The sequence below is a fragment of the Podarcis erhardii genome (genome assembly GCF_964252035.2).
Source record: "Podarcis erhardii genome assembly, chromosome: 1".
Lineage (NCBI taxonomy): Eukaryota > Metazoa > Chordata > Lepidosauria > Squamata > Lacertidae > Podarcis > Podarcis erhardii.
Window position 1 is genome coordinate 28937692 of NC_138497.1, and position 20128 is coordinate 28957819.

At 41.8% G+C, this 20128-nt stretch overlaps 1 protein-coding gene across 24 annotated transcripts in view; it reads right to left on the reverse strand.

The window, feature by feature from the left end:
• The window catches only part of NRXN3 (neurexin 3), a 1212171-nt gene that overhangs the window by 330031 nt on the left and 862012 nt on the right, over nt 1–20128 (reverse strand). The gene's annotated exons all lie outside the window — the stretch shown is intronic.

Here is a 20128-nt window from a genome sequence, read left to right on the forward strand (position 1 = left end):
AGGGATGGGTGTGTTTTTACAACCGTCCCCCGTACTTTCTTCCACCTCTGGCACATTCATCGCAAATAAAATATCATGGTTTGGCAACGCTCATTGAATGAAACATGTGCAATGAATACGGTGCCTGCATTGTGCAGATTTACATTGTAGTCCATAGAACAGGTTGCACAGGTAAGACTTGCCATCCCCTGTCCTGGCAGGGTCTGAGCACAGAATGATTCTCCTCTTAGGTAATTAAATATCCCCTGTTACCATCTGTGAAACCAAAGAGCAGACAGCACGAACACACTATTCCAGGGGAAGCCAACATGATGCCCTCTAAACTTTACAAGCTAGAGTTCCCACCATTCCTGCCTATTGATCGTGCCAGCTGAGGCTAATGGGAATTGCAGTCTAACAACATTTGGGGGAATGGTATTGGCTGCCCCTGGACTTCTGTTAGGAAAGGTGTTACAGGCTGTCTGCACACTTCTACTGCAAACTACACCTAACAATGATACTGAGTATTATATGATGTGTGTGAGAGAGAGTGTGTGGACTCAGCTATACAACTGCAAACAAAACGTTTTAAGTGTGTTGTAAAATGCATTATAAAAATATGACACTAGATGGCGATGGTGAGCTATGGCAAATTCAATATATTTTTCAAAACGTTTTTAAGAAAAGCATTTTCACAACATTTTTAATATGTGTCTGGATTCCACCTGTGTGAGAGAGAGAGGCAGAGAAAGAGGAAGAGAGGGACTGGAATGCACATTTGAAAATTAAATTCAGAAGGTGCTACATAACCAAACTCTGAGCTCCTGCTAGTAATTTATAGATTGAAACATTGAATGGCATGTAACATACATGATAATGACTGGGTAAGAATTAATCATCTCTAATAATTCATAGTTGGACCCCCATACACAAACTGTGAGAAGTCAGAAGGGAATATTAATAAGTCCTTTACATGTACCTAAACCCGCAATGGTCTGCTGAATACAATCTTTACTTCCTTTCTTGCCCAGATTCCATGGGAAGGCGAAGCTTGTTGATTTCCTCCTCCCACCAAAAACAGAAACAAAAAAAATCTAACTAAATAAAAGAGGGGGATGATAAAATAAGTAAGGCGTTTGACCTCTTAGTTCGGTGCCTTGCAATAATGAGATCATCATTTTTGCTGCTCAAATTGGAAATCTGAAGTTGTGCTCCACTGTGGCACATGAGATAGCACAGTGTCAAGTTCCCCTGGTTCAAATGTATTCTGCGCATAAAAATTAGTTGCTGCAAATGACATGATTGTCACAACATCACAGCTGAAATACTAGGCTTGGGGAAAGAAAGGGTGCATAAAGAAAAACATATATGTAGAAATACAACAAAAGACTCTGCAGCCAAATGACCTGGAATATTTAATTAGCTGGTACTTAATTGGGGAGGGGGACGCTCAAAAGTTGCACTTTTCGATCCAGACATTTGCTGTAAAAGAAATCTAATGGATTTATTTTGCATATGAAATTGAACAGGGTGCTTGCGTTTATGTGAATGTTTGCACCAGACCTCCAGTGCACAATCCCAGTGCGTTTTTTAACAGTCATCATATTTCCTTGGATTAATAGTATAAGAACTGGGGTGTGGTGGAGAGAAAGTTGACTCTGTTCAGCAACTGGAAGTTTGGATGGGGGGGGGGGGAATGTCATCATTCTTCCAGAATTTCATGGACCCAATATATTGGACAGATCCCCTGAACAATTCACAGCCGAATGATTCATGGGTGTACAAAAGCACAGTCGTATGTTCTTGTGCTCAGCTGATGTATTCCAGAATCATACGCCATAATTCAACCCTATAACACATCAATCAGTTGCATGGTCACTTTGATCCTCACATTGGGCAAACTGGTAGGCTGATAATAGCACACATAGGGCTTTTCCCACTCTCCATTTGCACTGATAGGCATACCAAGTTCGGAAGGGGGCTACAGAGGTTGCCGTGCCATGAGATGTAGGGGGCTGGTATTAGAAGGGGAAATTGGCAATTAGACCACAAATTCATAGGCTTCTGTGATCCTTCCCACACTGCTTATTATGAGCTTCCTATAGGCATCTGGTTGGCCACTGCAAGAACACAATACTCAACTAGATAGGCCTTTGGTCTGGTCCAGCAGGGCTCTTCCTTTGTTCTTACTAAGTTTCCATACTGCATGTGGGTTTCTTACAGTCTTCTCTGCTATAAAATTATCTAACATCACATTAGCTTATCATTGATATTTGTTCTTATTGAATATATGGGAGCCTTTTTTCCTCTGAAAGCGGAATAAAATGCTATGAATGAATGAATGAATGAATGAATGAATAAATAAAATGGAGACTTGGGCAAAATTTTAAAGAAAGCTATCATAGTGGGCTATACGATGTGGATTTGTGGCTAGTTGACTGACAGAACCCAAAGACTGCTCATCAATGGTTTTCCACAAATTGCATTTTCTACAGATTGACATTTGCTCCGGTTCAGGACTAAAGAGTGGGTTTTCCCAAGGAAAGTAGTTCATCAAAGAGTAAACTGCTCAGACCCATGCGGAGAAAGCACAGGGCAACTGGAAAACCACTTGGACTCATGCTTTCTAGGCTCGGGACAAGCTTAAGTATGAATGAGCCCTAAGTCTTATTCAAGGAATTACCAGGTGTTTCACCTGCCTAGGAACATACCATCCAACTTTTTCAGACCCAAAACTGGGACGGGCATCTTCTGGGACGTGCGCCCAGGCAAGTCACATGACCAGCACCTTGCTCTCACCCCCAAAAAGTACTTATGGTGGGGCAAGATCTTGCAGGGTGCCCCAAAATGCACATTTTGGGCACTGCATGAAATTACAGCCCTGAATAAGTACTTCTTGGGGTGAGAGCGCCATGCAAGAGTGCAAATGACCACAGGACCTAAATGGCCATCACAATTTCGCACAACGAAACAGGCTGTCCCATTTTTTCCAGGGCATTTGGAATGTATGTAATAAGCTGCCCTGATTACTACATTTTCTCACTGAGCCTTTTTTCACAGGTTGTGTACATTACATTGCAAAACCTGTAACTGTCATCCTGAATACTCATCTCATTTGTCCCTGTTATATCACACTAAAAGTGGCATGGATGTCATTAACAGCATCTCCCTAGTAGTGAATAATTCCCTTAATTAGATAACTAAGAATATGCCAGTGTCTAGGTAAATAAATAAATAAATAAATAAATAAACACCTTGTATCTCAGTCACAGCTGCACTTGTTTCAGGGAAAGGTACATAAATAATAATTAATAATAATAATAAATTTTCTTTATACCCCACCCTCCCTGGCCAGAGCCGGGCTCAGGGTGGCTAACACCAGTAAAATTACAGTAAAAACATAATGGGGGGGGACAATTTAAAATACAGGTTAAACTGCAATTTTAAATGCAGCCTCATTTTAAAAGTAGCCCATAGATCAAAACCATAAGGGGAGGGAAACATAAGGGTCAGACTGAGGCCAAACCAAAGGCCAGGCAGAACAGCTCTGTCTTGCAGGCCCTCAGGGTCCTTGTCTCTTGTGACAGAGTGTTCCACCAGGTCAGGGCCAATGCTCCTCTGCATACAGAATATTTTTTGGGGAAGTGTAAATTGAGTAATTTTGCATTAAAATTTGAACTGAATTTGTTCCCCATCTCTAACATAATGGAGCCCATCTCTTGGCTGCCAGTAATGAAACTGACCATGGCCACATTTACACTTATCACTTGTAACAGTCAAGGCTGCCCTCAAATAATTCTGGGAGCTGTAGTTGGTTAAGGCTGCTGGGATTTGCTAGAAGACACTTTCTCTCCTCACAGAGCCACAGTTCAGGGAGATCCTTGTGAAAAGTGATTGATTGTTAGGCCACTTTGGGAACTGTAGCTCTGGGAGAAGAACAGGAGTCTCCTAACAATCCTCAGTGCCCTTAACCAACTACAGATCCTGGAATTCTTTGGGAGAACGTTTGTCTGCTTTCAGATGCTATGATACTGCTTTAAATGTATGGCGCAAATGTGGCCCACCCCAGTTTAGCTTCAGCAAGGAAGCTGTTTCATGTGCCTCAAGACCATTCCCTAGGAGTCATAATATTCCTGTCTGAAATACAAGCTCATTTCCCCTCCACCTAAAAAAACCTTTAAGGGAGCTTCCTAGAATATAATGTGAGAAAAAGGATAGGAAGTGAAAAAATATGTATCCAAGAGAGATGTTAATTCATATGAAGCCTGCTGTTCCAAAAGCCAACCTTCTCACCAGGTCTCTCTTTAATTCTTTTTACATTTCTGAATGGGGGAAAAGGAGATCAGGCTACTGCATTTTGCTACAGTTTTCTGACTCCCCCCTCCCCCCTTCTCTCCAGCTAGCAGAATCGAGGGTCTCTTGAAAATTTATTAACAATGACATTTAAACAACATAAAAGCCATTTCCATTCAATTAAATAAACACAGCATGTTAACCTTCAGTAAAAGAAGTATCCACTCTTTTTATAGGCTGCTGTAAACAGATTTCTGGGCTTGAACAAAGCCAAAATCAATAAAGCCTCTGCAAACAATAATAATCTCATGCACACTCTATCGACAGCTGCCTAGAAAATATCGCTTGACTCTAACTGTCCTGATGATTGGGTGCTTTCCTGGTCTTTCCCTCTTGCTCTTTAATGTCAAAGCACCAAATGGAAGCCAGAGAAACATGCAAAGCATTCCTCAAAGGAAAAGAAACAGGCTGGTTGGGATCTACCCTGCTGGGTCACTTTTGGTTCATGAACAAATGAGCAAGAGATCAGTTAAAACCTCGCACTAAGGCAGGGGTGGGGGGAGGGACCATTTTCAACTTGAGGGATGCATTGTACCTTCCAGAGGCCATATATCATTGATGGAGAGGACCAGATGGAAATGTGGATGGAAAAATGCATGCGACTCTTTGGGTGGGATATGATGAATGACTCCCATCAGCAGAAGCCCTGCGGAAGGACTTCCGCTTGTGTAGAGGAGATCGTTCTGTCTGGCAAACCGAAATGTTTGCTCTGACAGAATGACCACCTTCTTAGAATGACGTTGAATTCCTCCCTTCTGTCTGTATAGTGCGTTATGTAGAAGGTCATGTAGAAGTCAGAGGCTTCTGCACTCATCCCACTATCCAGGCACGTATGCAAGTTAAATGACTCAAGGACCTATTCCAGCCCAGCAGGAGGAGCACTCAAGGAGGCAACAGCCTGCAGGACAGGGGTGGTCTGGGAACAGCCCCAAAGGCCAAACAGAAAAGTTGAGGGGATACAATTGGCCACTGGACTCCTGCACTAAGTGTTTGTACAAATTAGAATTGGGGGTAGGAACAGTAGCAAAAGTAGAGATCTATAGACATAAATGTAAAATTATGTAAATGTCAAGTTTTCTCACCTCTGCACTTCCTGGCCATATAGTATTGTATGGACAACCACCCCCCATTTTTCCCCACTTTCAAGCTGGAGCTAAATGTACGACAAACTGATGTGCATGAGAATGTGCCAGTAGCCACTTCTGCAAGAATTGCAGCCTGGGATTATCTGTAGAAGCCTACAAGTTTCCACAGAAGCCTGGGAATTCCGTTTTTAAGGAATCCAACAGCTTGCTTTTTGTTGCTTGAAGCTGTGGTGCTTTGTTGTTGTACCGAATGCAAAAACACACATGATATAAACTCATTAGGCAGCCTGGCCCCCTTTCTCAGGCTCAGCAATGCTGCAGTCTCCATTATCAATATAATAATATTGGCCTCGCTTACAAGACTGTTCAAGGACTGAGATAATGTAAAGAGCTTCTAGCATTTTGAATGTACTACATAAATGCAAGCTGTTGTTTAATACCAGCAGAATTTATATTCTATTATTTAAATTTAAAGACTGTCTTTTGACCAAATCTGGCATCAACAGGCTTTCAACAATGGCATGCAATCCTGTGCACACTTACCTGGGAGTAAACCTTGCTGAATACCATGGGACTTACTGCTCTGAATGAACATGCATGTCTCTATCATATCTAACGATCACATTGAGTACAACTGTATACTGCAGACTTTTTCAGCTTGGCTCATTAGCTAAAGACTGCTTAATAAAAAACAAATCACTGAGCGAAAAAACAAAACAAAATATATAAACATATATGCAAATGTTTGCTTACTAACATCTCAGTGCTCAACATTATTACTTGGACATACTCCCACTTGAATTGCAGGAGGTAATAACGACTAAGCCACACACTGTCATACTGTAAGTGCCTTGGGGCAGGCTCCTGTTGACTCGGTAGAGCTCCCATGTACTTTGCCTGTGCTACACAATTGGGATGATGACTGTGGATCATGATGATGAAGAGCAGAAGGAGTTAGTCCACATCATCACAGCTTAGCAATTACAACTTAAGTTCTTTCAAAGTTCTTTCAGGGAAAACACTGCCTATGTTCTACAATGTTGTGTGTATGGTGGGGGAGAGTTAACTGTTTCGTTCTTGCTGTTTTACAATTTTGTGATATTTTGCTTGCTTATGTGCTATTCTGTGCTGTTGTAGAGCTCTGTTATTGTTGTTAGCTGCATGTGTGTGTGTTTTCCTTATAGAAATGTGCAGTGAAGATAATATTAATATTAATAATATGAACGTCCAACACAATTATGGATTCTTCTGCACAGTACGTCACATCTTATTTAGAAGCTGAATTACAGTTGGAGTCCTTTTGAAGCCCCTTGCAGAAGAAGCACCTGCCATCATAGCTGGAGGTAAGCAATGACCTAATCGAAACACACCATATGGCAGATAATGAAGAAATGAAGTCAACTTGGAATGCAGGCTGTTTTTTTTTTTTTGTTTTTTTTTTTTTACTATTTAGTACCTGCAGCATGTCAGGGAAGCGGTTTGGGAACTTGCTGAACACCTACTTTCCCCCAACATTGATTCTTATCTTTGCACTAATCCTAACGAATTTACTTTCCATGCATAACGATATCATCTAGGTTTCCAGGAGGCAACTCAGCATTAGCAAAATCAATCATTAAAACAAATTGCTACCCACAATCTCACAATCAGAATCCTGGTGGGGGTAGATATTTTCATGAAAGCTCATTCCTAAATTGCCTTGATGGATGTTGAAAGAGAATGTTTCGTGGGCAGCAGTAAAGGAATTAATTTGTGTCTCCTGGACACAAATGCACTATCTATTGCATCTGCCTCTTCACTGCCCCTCAGTTTCATTAGGCACTGCTGGTCTTCCAATTTGTCACTTCAGGGCTGTTTGCTTGGCAGCTAGTCCACTTTAAATTTGGGTTGAAAAGAAGGCATTGCTTTGTCATGGCCAATTGTGTCATCCCAATGATGATGATGATGAGCACCTTGATCAAATTGGGAGGGTCATATGTGCTTAGTGGCAGCACACACATTTTGCATACAGAAGGTTTCAGGATGAAACCTTGACATTTCTGGTTAAATGGAGAAGTTGAAGCTACTGCTGTCAACCAGAGTACAGACCACCCAGCTAAATGAACCAATTCATGGATCTGGTTTGCATGTTAACAGCAAGCCAAACACACAAACATGTGGGTAGGTATTCTCAGGGGGAAATCATGGCCATTTTGCGCCTCCTCTGGTCCTGCTATTGCCACCCTTCCAAAAGCTAAGCCATGGTTTGGCTTAGCATTACATCCATGCCAAACATGAATTTTGGAATATTCAGGACCGGCAAACGTAGGCATTTCTCCATAAAAACACACAGATAAAACAACTGAATTCACTATCAGAAGATGTAGTACTTGAATGGCTTTAAAGGGGGATAAGACACAATCACAGAGGATAGGGCTATCATTGGCTACCTGTTAGCTCCCTTATCAAAGAGAGTGTGCCCCCTGAAAATCAGTTGCTGGGAATTGCAGTTGGACAGGGTGCTGTTGTACTCAGGTCCTGCTTGTGGGCTTCCCTAGGCATCAGGATGGCCACTGTGAGTGCAGGATCCTGGAGTCGATGTGCATCTGGCCTGATCCAGATATGCATCTGACCTGATCTTATGTGCATACACAGAAAGACCAGTTGGTAGAATCACTCCAGGCTGTGGGTCTGGGAGAGTGGTATCATGTTAAATAAAAACAAACAAGAAAAATAATGAGCACGCCAGGGGGACAGACTATTGTCCAATACCTGTGCTAGTTTGTTTTCTACCTTGCAGGGAGATAACCATACAGTGGAGCCACCAAGTTTGCCACCTCATGCCTTATACTAGGCCTTAGAAAGCACTGCTAGTCACCATCTTGCTATATTTCCCAGCACCTGCTGCTTGTAATATTTTCACTCAAGGTGTTAGCGATTGAACCTGGGGTCTTCCTCACGCAAAACATGTACCTTGCTGCTGAGCTCTGGCTCTTTATCCATCTCTACAACTCATTCTATGCATGTGCTTTATCCTCTCCCCAAAGAAATCCAATTTCATACTGAAAAGAACACTTGCTGTACATTGGTCCAAATTGTAATTGTAAAAAAAGATCCTGCGACAGGCTTTCCATATCCTTCCTTGGAACCCCCCCCCCAAATTGTGCTGAAAGGTTAAAAAGTGTCCCTATTATTAAATCTAAAGATGCAATCTACCACTGTTAAAATCCTTGTGAGTTTTGCCTCTGACTGCAATGACAGCTGAATTGCATTCTGCTATTTTTCTTCTCGCAATTTAAAGCTATTTAAATTGCACCAGAATCAGCATTTGTGTTTCCTCCACGGCTGCTACATATTTGTGGCATCTGGTTGTATTTAACTTCACTTAAGCCTTATCCCTGGGTAACTCTGGTATTGTGTCGCCTGGTCCATCTTCTGCCCCTTGCATGCAGCACTGGATAACAGGTTCTAATCCATTAAGAGTGTCTACATATGGAGAGGATTGCCTCGGCACAAGGAGTTGGGCTAGGTAACCTTCCAGCCCCGTTCCCTGCCAGCCCCTTGATTCTGTGCAGCCGCGTTCAGATATGCCATTATCATGTTTCCCTTTCAAACATTCCTTTCTTAGGCTAACAGTCCTATAGCGGGATTAGTAAGAGGCTTCCCAATGGCCTAAATTGCAGCAAGCTGTTGTTCTTTGTTGAAAGTGGCAGGGGTTCCCCTACCTATAAACAAGACAGCAAAAATCGTCTAGAGCAGGTCTGAGACACAAAGCATGTCCCCAAAGATGCCATTGTATTGGATGGAGGGAGCATCCTGATTCTTCGACAAAACATGCCACTTTCTAAAGCAATGAAGAGCAGGTGATGCCACTCCACTCTTCTCCTCTTCACCCCTCAACAAAAAAACCATTAGTGAATTTTTCATTAGTGATTTTTTTTTCAAAACTCTGCTGAAATATCCACAACTGTAGGAGCTCCAAAGATTGTCACCATGATCGTGGAAATTGCAGAGGAATTTTGTCATGTTCCATTAGCTCCTGTATTTGGGTACAGGTTTATTAAATGCACACATTACTTCCAACTAAAAGAAAAAGAAGTCCCAAAATGATTTGCTACAGAAGAGAGACTGCTGGAACCACCAAGGCAAGCTTTTCCACTGCCTTGCCCCCTGCTTGAGATCCTTATAAAGAGGACCTGCTGTCTAAGTATTTACTCTGGCTATCTCTAACAGCCCCTTTGCCTTTTGAGCAAGAATATGAATGTACTCAGTGCATTTTTTCTTTAAAAAAAAAAGTTTAGAGGTACTCTCATTTTCCTACTCATATTGAAATACTGCCCCTCAATGAGGCCAAACTTAGATTCACAAAATGTTTAGGGGTGTGCTTACCCCTGCATCCCCCCAGAAAAAAAAGCACTGAATGTATTTCATTTTAAATATAGTTTTTAAATGTTAAGATTTTTTTCATACTTAGTTTTTATAATACTGTACAGGCACCTCTTCACTTGCATGCGAGCAGCCTGCACGTTCCTGCTGGCATGCATGCCATTTTGGCACCAAAAGGGGGCAGGGGCAGAACAGGGTGGAATGGGGTGGGGCGGCAGAAGCTGGGAATGGAAGCCCCATGTAAGTGAGGATTCCCCTATATGCACTTTCTGTATTCAAATTTGTGTGTTATTTTTGTGAGTTGTCTTGGGGGGAGGGGGTTGGCCAGAAGGTGGTATATACATAAACAGTAACATTGCATAACATTTGAAACCAAAATAGAAAAAAGGTAATAAAATCATGTACACATATGAAAAACAGATTAACAATGCCATGTCATATTTTACCACCAGCACTGCACAAATGCATGGGGGGGTTGGAATTTCCCTAGTGCTGAAAGCAGAGAAGCCTATGAGGGTCATGATGGGCTTATAGGATCATGGAGTTGAGCTTCTGAATGTCATTAGCACACACACCTCCTGCCTTTTCTTCCCATGATTTGTGCGCTGGTGAATGAGATGAGCCAGGACATCTCGGGTTCAGATCTTGCCTCTGCCAAGAATTCACTAGCTGCCCTTAGGCAAGCTACTATCTCAGCCTTTGCTAAGCTATCCCGACCCCCTGCAATCTGCAGCAGGAGATAACTATGCTAGCCTCCTTATGAAGATGTTCCATGGATTACTGAGGTCATGCATGTGAAATGCTTTGAACTCTTTCTGAAGCACTGTATAGAATGCTAATGTTATTCATTATTATTGTTCTTCCTGCCAGTTCATTCATTCACTATTTCCATGTGGTTCTCTCTCCAGTGACACTAGTGCAGAGGTTGCTAACTGTTTTAGGTCTGTGGGCATATTTGGATTTTTGAATGAGAATCGTGGGTGCCACCCCCTCTAATCACCTCTCTCTCCCCTCTCCTGGATCAGCCACTCCCTATGAGACAGAAAGCGTGAAAGTGTACACACACACACTTCACTTGTCCAAGGGATCTGAATGAAAGCCAACAAAATTTATATGTGAGCCTTTAAGATGCACAGAGCTGAAAAGTAGGAAGTTGGGAAGAAAAAACTAACTGACCTCATTTTGGGGGGCAGCAGCTTTGTGAACAGCAGGGGAAGAGTTCACAGGCACAATTGTATGCAGGTGCACCATCCTGATGACTCCTGCACTAGAAGGTATTATATGAAGGGGGAGAGAAAAAAGCAGTGACTTTTCGCCAGCTTTTAAGTGAACAGAAACTCTCCATACTATATCCAAGTTATTACTTGTGCAAAAAATGTCCTGAGGGCTAGGTTGGGGTAAAATAACTGGAATATAAGGCAAAAGAGGTGTTCTCTGCTTTTCTGATTGCCTCTGATAGGAAACACTTGCAGTTTCTCCTAGTATTTCTTCTGTAAAGGTAAAGAGACCCCTAACCATTAGGTCCAGTCGCGGACGACTCTGGGGTTGCGGCGCTCATTTCGCTTTATTGGCTGAGGGAGCTGGCATACAGCTTCCTGGTCATGTGGCCAGCATGACTAAGCCGCTTCTGGCGAACCAGAGCAGTGCACAGAAATGCCGTTTACCTTCCCGCCGGAGCAGTACCTATTTATCTACTTACACTTTGACGTGCTTTCGAACTGCTAGGTTGGCAGGAGCAGGGACTGAACCATGGAAGCTTACCCTGTAGCGGGGATTCGAACCACCAACCTTCTGACTGGCAAGCCCTAGGCTCTGTGGTTTGGAGCATAGCACCACCAGTGTCCCATTTCTTCTGTACTAGGGAATATTTCTGCTGGAGAAGAGTCATCCCAACCTCAGTGCTAATGCAGAGGGTGAGGAGTAAGTACAATAGCTGGGATGAGGCTCTGGGCATTGTCTCAGAAGAGAACACTCATTGCCTTGCACTCATCAAGCTGTTATTTCGCTTTTGCGCTCTTTGGTATTCAGCTCACAGTCTTTGAACGGATGCTTCAGATCCATTTCAGTTAATGAAGTCTTTCTTCAGAGAACAGCCTCAGATATTGAAGATTCTAATTTGCCTGGCACTCTTGAAGTGCAAGTCCTCGGGTTTAGGTATTCAATACCTTCCTCTCCCCTCTTGCAAAATACTTGCCCTCCAAATGCATAAATGCAAGATAGCTGGTAGCAAAATAAAATACTGCGCTTTGTACTACCTCCGTGACTCCCAGTCACTCCATTACAGGCTCTATTAACGGAAATTAAGAGTACAAAGGGTAGCTAAATGAAAGCATTCTTCCTCTTCTGCTAGTTGTAGCTAATGCAGAGCCCTAGGATGTTGCAATTAGGCATTTCTTCACCAGACTGACCTCAATGGGAAACAAATGAACCTATCCAAGTGATGCTCCTCCAGGCATTGCTGCTACCACTGAGCATCAGCTGCTGCGGGAACCTGCTAGGAAGAACTGGATTGCTGCTTTGGAAAGAACAGCCTTTCTTTTTAATACAGGAGGAAGAACAATTTGAAAAAACAGAAAAGGAGAGGAGAATGAAGAACTGTTTAAAATGGGCAAAAAAGTAATTAAGGGATATAAGGGGAGAAGAGATGGGAATATTATGTTGTTACCAGCTCCATAAACATGCTTTGATTCTTATTATGCTTTCATTATAATAAAGGTCAGAAAGCTATTCCACCACCTACCCTTCTGAGAAAAGGCCATGCCCAAATCTTCTGGATTTTATTAGAAAATTTTAATAAATACATGAATAAATGAATGAATGAATTAATGAATGAATGACAGACCCCCTGGAAATAGACACAGTTGCAAAAGGTCTCCTGAAAAAGAGAGATGGAACCCAAACCCCAAATGATGGAGCATTTATAGGCCTGTAACCAAAGAGGTGAAGTCGGTTGTGCAGATCCCGAAGCAGAAAATAGATGCCATCAAGGGAATCAGGGGCAGAACGCTATTTGCCAGCGCCTGGGGCCAGTGTGTGCCACCAGGCAGGTACTCGTGTGCCAGGCAGGGGCAAGACATGGAGGGTGCTCTGCACTCTGCGCTCTCCAGCCCCCACCGTAGAGGGGGATCTCTGCGGGGCTGCCTGGTTTGCAGCCCCCTCTGAATTGTGCAAGTGGGGCACAAGAATCCCATACTAAAAAGCCATGTGAATGGCCTCACTCACGCGATTCTATACTTTTAAATGTTACTACAGCACCATGAAATATGCCCACAGAAAGGCAGCTCACATAGTGCTGCTGTAGCTGTGAAAGGTACCTTTTGGTTTGCCTGTTCCCACATCTAGGACAATTGATGCTTGCTTAGAGTGAGTTTTAAGTTTGTTGTTATTATCTGTGAAGACTTTTGGTTGCTTTTTGTGACTTAGGGAGTGTGAGAGCTCCTGGTTTGACTTAACCATGTACATATTTATAAAATCTGAGCGGTGTGCATTTGGATGAGTTGATTTGAACATTCCCCTTGGTTTCCATTATTTTACCAACATCATCAACAACAATGTCATCATTATTATTGAATTAATTAAATTTGTATAGTGCCCATCATGTGAAGATCCCAGGGAAGTCTAGGAAGCTTTAATATCCCAGACCACTATTCCTACACTGAGGCTGAGGTTGTAAGCACTAAAGCTACTTTATTAAGCATAAGGCAGAACAAAAGAAAACATGTCTCCTCTTTCTGGTCTTCCTTGGAGAGAAGTCAGAAGTGAAAGCAAAAACAAATGGAAATAGAGTACAGCAAACATCCGCTCTGGTGATTCCAACAGTTGGTGATGGAATGCATAACACAGACATGTGATGAACCAATCCTACATATCTGCACAGTGAGAGGAATAGAAATCCAACAACTAGGACACTATAAAGTTTTGGAAAACAGCATAGTATTATGATAAAAGGTGAAATTTACAGTGCTGGGACTGTATACCTTGCTCCTGTGACCAGTACCAATGGGAACTTTAATAGCTACAAATTAAATTCACATTTAGCACTTGGTACAAACATTAATTAACTAATCTTCACAATACCCCTGTGGGAAAGCCATGTCATTATGCCTACTCAGAAAGGTTAAGTGAATTGCCTCTGTCCACGCAACAAGCCAGACTCTGTACTGGGATTGGCATTTATAAATAGTTACCGTTTAGGGTTGCAATTCATTAATAAGGAGAGGGGTGCTGATTTTCATTTTCTCTGCTCATGCCTCCTTCCTCACCTAGGATTTCTGCCACCTGCACCTTTTACTGCCATGGAACCAACAGTGGAAGGAAAGAACCAGCCAACACACACAGAGAGAGAGTATTCTGAAAATTCTGCACTGCTCTCATGGAAAAAGTACTGACCCAAAATCCAGGTGTTTGGAACATGTAGTTAATGCAAAGGAAAATTGCGTGCATGTTGAGAATTGGGTTACATGGTTTTGATGCCACATTTCCCACTGACAAATAAGCAGGCAGTCTTCAACAGTAGGAATGCAAATCCAATCAGCAAAACTCCGTTTGGATGAAGTTCATTCCAGTGCATACATAGCCTTTGAACTGACAAGTGAACTATTCCTTAAGGGATGCATTAACACATGCTGAATATACAGCTAATCATTAGCATGATGCTGGTCACATGAGTCAGTTTTGCATTGGTGGCTAATCAGCTGCTTTTAGTTTTTTTCTTACAATCAAGTGGTATTTAGATTTTATGACATAAAATCCATATTTGTAATAGTTTATAGCCATCCAGAAGGTCATTTATATGTTTGTGTGTGCCAGTGAGCACATTTCAAGAAATCAGGGAAATGATATAATGTGATGAGGGTGTGTACATTTATATAAGGCTGAGTGTGTGTTTGTATAAGGTACATAAGGTATGATATAAGGTTGATGATGTTAAAAAATAACTGACCCGAAAGTGAAGAAGTCTAATCTGGACAGTTTTTCATTTTAAATTGTTTATCTAAATGTCAAAAGAAACATTTGCAAGCTGATCAGATTGCCTTTCAACAGAAAACAGGTTTACGTTTTCCTAGCAGAAAACTGATACGTTATTACAATGAACCATAGTCTGACCTAGCAAGTTTTGAGGTACAATCTATATGTTAGCAGGACAGTGAAATCCCATATAGATTATAGAGGGAATTTCCCCATGTGAAAATTTAGTTTTCGTGAATGAGGGTAGTGGAAAAACCATTCCATTGTGGTTTATGAAGAAGAGAATCCTGGTAGTATTTATTCCATGACCGAAACCTCAATTATCAGGTTAATGAGAGGTCAGGCTTCTTAAATCTTTTGGGAATTACACAACAGAAAACATACTGTTAAGGAAGTCAGAGCAAAGCAGGCAGTTGATTGCAGATCCTAGCGTAAAATGCAACCAATTAAATAAGTGTGATTACCAGGGTTTGCACAGCGCCTTCTTTACTGGCCACACTCCAGAGCTATTTCAGCAAACAATGAGTATCTGCAGTTCAAAGACCTCCAGGAAATGCATTTGTACTCATGTGGCTAGCAAGAGAAACCACATAACAATGGAATGGGGAGTCTAAACAGTACTGAAATGAGTCCTCAAATCAATAGCAAAAGGAGTGCAGGCACTTACTCTCAATGGAATGTCCAAAGCAAGCTTCTTTGGCATTCTTATGTAATGAGAGATCAGGCTAGACTTAAACATGATATGCATTGAACCAAAAATGCAAGTTAAACTGCAGTTCACAAAGTTGGTTCCTTCTTTCCTTGCCTGCTTGCTTGCTTGCTTCCTTCTAATGTATTTTCCTTGTTTATTGTAAAAAAATTGGGATGAATATTTTGGTATCTTGAATACGTCTTACTTTAAAACAAAAATAAAACAACAACAAAAATCCTGTAATTATAAAGTGAAGTATATATGCATTTCATTCCTCTGATATTTTGGCGAGACAGAATGTACCATATACCCTTTTATGGTAGCTTGTGCTGAGAAGGGGGAAGGGGAAGCAGAAGCCAGTCCTAGCAAGCATAAAAAGTCCACTCTTTGCCTGCCATTTGCACAATTGATAAATAGTCTGAAGAAGTCTGAGGTATGAGATTGTCCTACTGTTATTGAGCTGTTATTCTGGTTCCACTGCACCAGCTATCTCACCTTTTCTGAGCCATATAATACCTTGGCACAACATTTACTTCATACTCAGTAAATTTCTGAGATGCTTGGACTATTTTGAAAACAAGAACAATTTAGTCCCAAACTGCAGTTTCACCTAATTCCAGTGCAAACTGGGTATTTTTTTGAAAATCCCCCAAATCACACTTGGACTCCATAGATTTATTCAGAGATCTGTTGACTAAACTCTAGGAAAAGCCAAATATACCAGTCAGGGTCACCTGGTTTCATGGGACATAAATGAAACATTCACAAGGACTTGAGGTCATTGTGTGGGCGGCTTAGTACAATATAGGATCTGAAATGGATTAAGAATCTGCTGCACAATTCAGTGATTCCTCCTGTATTCCTTGACAAAATCAGCTCAAACAAATCCAGATTCACCACAGAAGTTCACAATTTTTCTGGAATCCAACAGGAATGCTAGCTCTTAAACCAGGTTAAGGGGTCAATGCTTATTCCGAGAGTTACTTCATTCAATTACAGTTATTCCTCAGGGGCACCTATAGCTCTGGACATTCTCTACAGCCATCACATCCTTATGGGAAGTGTTAATTTTCTCTTAGATAATTGTTTTCCATTTCTTACCAGTACAAGATTGTACAGATATCCTCTGTGGTTTTTCTGCTGGTGACTTGATAGAAACAGCGTGCTGATATTTTGCTTCATACACAGGGGAATGACTAGATTCTCGTTAAACTTGCCATTTCATATTTTATTGTTAACCCCATCATTTATATAGTACCAGACAGTCTTCCAATTTGTTCATTCTTCATATGCTCTGCCTTATTAATTCATGACAGGACCTTAGTATTTGCTTGCATACTGATTTAGCTTGTCAATTTGAAGAGTTAGGCCATCAGCAAAATCCAGATACCCCGGAACGTTTATTTCTTTGTCAAAAAGATTCCAGGGTGGTGTACAAAAGTGTGAATAATCCTATGCACATTTCCTTCAAAGCTCCTTTGTGTTCAAGGGATTTAATCCTAGAAAAGTGTGCATAGGATTTGTAGAGTACATGAACTGGAGCCAAACCATACTATGACTGTGCTATCAGTCTCTTGTAACAAAGTTGATCTTGACTGTGAAATGGGAATGGAAGTAACTTTAGTGGTGTCACTTTTGATGCTAAACACTTGATTCAAATCTTCATTTATCCAAAAAAACCTTAGTGTTTAAATGTGCTATGTCTTCAACATGCCTAACAGAGCAGTCCAAACGCCTGATCTGCTGTGCTAGAGGAGGTTTGGATACAGCAGGTGTTCCTCTGCCCAGATCTGCTTGGCTCCACCAGAAAGTCATACCAGAAAATGGAGGAGCATATAACCACATGGTTCACTTTTGCTCATTCCCTTCATAGTGATGTCTAGGTCAGCAGCAATGGTCAAAATGACCTTTGAATGACTGCTGAAATGCAAGAAATTTCTGAAAGTGTGAGATGGGCACTTGCTATGGAACTAGACAGAGATGCCATAGCCTAAGAAACTCCTCCCTTTATCAGGAAGTATAGATAACATCTCCCATTAAAATTTACAGTCTGATTGTGCACTCTACCACAGAGTTGCTGTTTTAATTAACAAGATGGATTTCAGAGGTGATATGTTCTGTTGTGCTATAATTCCTGCCTTTACAGTAATTTTCTCCTGCTTTTCACACTATAATGTGCTATAAATCCTACTTAGGCTGCTTCACTGGCCTGTTGCTACTCTGAGTCAATCTTTCAGGCCTTCTGTTGCTATAGCAACCTCCAGCCATCCTCCAGCTTGCTGGAATATGATACAGTCTCCTGGGGAAATTGCTATGAACTTGAGGATCACACGGATTTCAGCTCCTGATGCTTGAATCTGGTCCTGTCTCCTTTTAGTAGTAGTAGTAGTAGTAGTAGTAGTAGTAGTAGTAGTAGTAGTAGTAGTCGCTGTCTTAATTCCCCACCCTGAGCTCTTTTGTGCTGTCTGTGTGTGTTTGTGTGTGAAGGAAAATAAAGTCAACTGGAAGATCATTCTCCTTTTCAGCCTTCTCAAAAGAGAAAGCCTAAAAAATAATGTAGACTTAGCTGCTTTTAATGCCTAAACAAACCAGGCACAATTGGAGCAGCTTCTCCTCCCACCCTCTCTCCTTTGTTTCCATTTTCTTTCTTTCTCTTCCTAATCTTGTCTTCTCATATGTTCACGGTCTCAGAATGTTCATTTCACAATTCCAGTTTATGAATACATGTCCTCATTCTTAATCCTCCTCAGCCTACCGGCCTCTTTTCTCTCAGACTTTATTCACACTATTTTCTGCCTTATCTTTTACCCTCCATCATTTATTTGTTTTTCTGCTTCTTTTTGTATGTGTCATTGTTTCTCCAACCCATTTCTTCCCCACCACAAATCATTTAGGTGAAGACAGGGGTGGGGGGGGGGATCTATCACACAAGACAAAGGGTCATATATCAGCTCCTTCTGCTTCCTCCAGCTACATACCACATCTTACACAGACTGGGGCGTTCACATGTTACATTCAACAAGAATAAAACCTGTGTACCAATACGCAAATAATTGACCTGTACAAATCAACAAGCATACACTACCCCCCCACAAGCAGCATACTGTATATTTGCATGTTAGTTTCACCAATTTGTGCATTTTGGGGCACTATCTAGTATATGATTTTTGTACACATTGTATGGTTCGATAACTGTATGCAAAGATAAATCATTTCTAAATCTCGCTCTGCCAAATTCAAGATTGAATGTCAAAAAGAGAACGAATACACATCAAAGTGCCAACCCTAGCACCAGATTGTAGGTAGGAATCGGAGCATTAGGATACAACCTTTGTCACCTCTAGGCATGCTAAATGATCTTAAAGGTTCTGTAATAACTGATGTTGGATCATCCCATCTAGACACTATCAGGTAACTGGTACTGTGCATCTCAATGTACAAGAAGATTCAATAAGCCACCTCTCTTTTGGGTACTGCTGCCTCAAAGATAAAAAACCACATTGTTGCCCAGCTCAACTAGATCATGACTAGTTCAATGCAAATGCTATAGGCTTCCATATGCATTGAAATAAATCAATGATGCGTTAGCGATTGCTTTGCCACTACTATTTAATATGCATGTTTGACTTTTCCCTGCTTTTAAATTTTATAGTGAGTTTTAGTGCCGGTGATAATACTTAGTACTTATGGGGCACTTTATGTTCACAAACATTAACCAATTAAGAAATAAAAAGGAGTGATAGCTACGATTGTCTTGAGCAATGCCAAGCAAGCACAAAAGTCCAATGCCTTCATCATCACAATTCTGTGAAGTGAGCAACACATTCATAGGTTGAAATAAAATCATTCTTCTCACACTTCAAACAGAGGGGGCCTGGGATTCCATCTAAGACAGGATTGAGACCGCAACCCAGGGGCAGTGCTTCCTGTTTTATCACTTGAGGTGAAATGGGCAATTCTGCCTTTCCCTGCCCTGCCCTGCCACTGCCACACCTGTTGCCACCAGTTCCATTTCTCCTTTTGCCCTGCCGCAATTTCAGGCAAGAGCTCACCCAATTGGGGTAAGATCTTGCATGCTCGTGAGATCTCATGCGATTTCAGCCAATACTGGCAGCAGGGCAGGCAGGGAGCCTGCAAGGTAGCTGCCTCAGTTTGCCTAATGGCAGAGCCGGCTCTGCCAGAACCACAGCTTCAGGTGGGGAGATGCATTTCTGAAGTGGACCAAGCACCAGATACTTTCCACTGATCCCAGAAGTATTCTAGAAATAAATGGAAGCCATAAGTGCAGGGAGCTGCTCTGGTGTCCCCCTACTTGCCTGAAAGGCCTTGGATTATATGAGGTGAGGTTCTTGTATTGTGTGTGGACAGGAACAGCACTGGCCCTACCTTTCGGCAGAGTGAGGCAACTGTCTCAGGTGCTGAATCCTGTAGGCAGGCAGTAGTGGAAGGATATTGGAGGAGAGACTTGTGTGCCCTGCACCTCCTAAACTCTTCTGCTGCCCTCAGGTGCAGAGGAAGACACTGTTCCAGCACCAGTGTTGAAGGAAGATCCAGATGCCCACCTGGCAAACTTCTATACATATAATAGTAAGGTGGCACCAACCTGCAGAAAAATGTCCTGGGCCACTCCTGTATGAGTGACTGTGCTAATGTTCCGGTGGACTTAAGTTACAGCAAATGGGTGGGC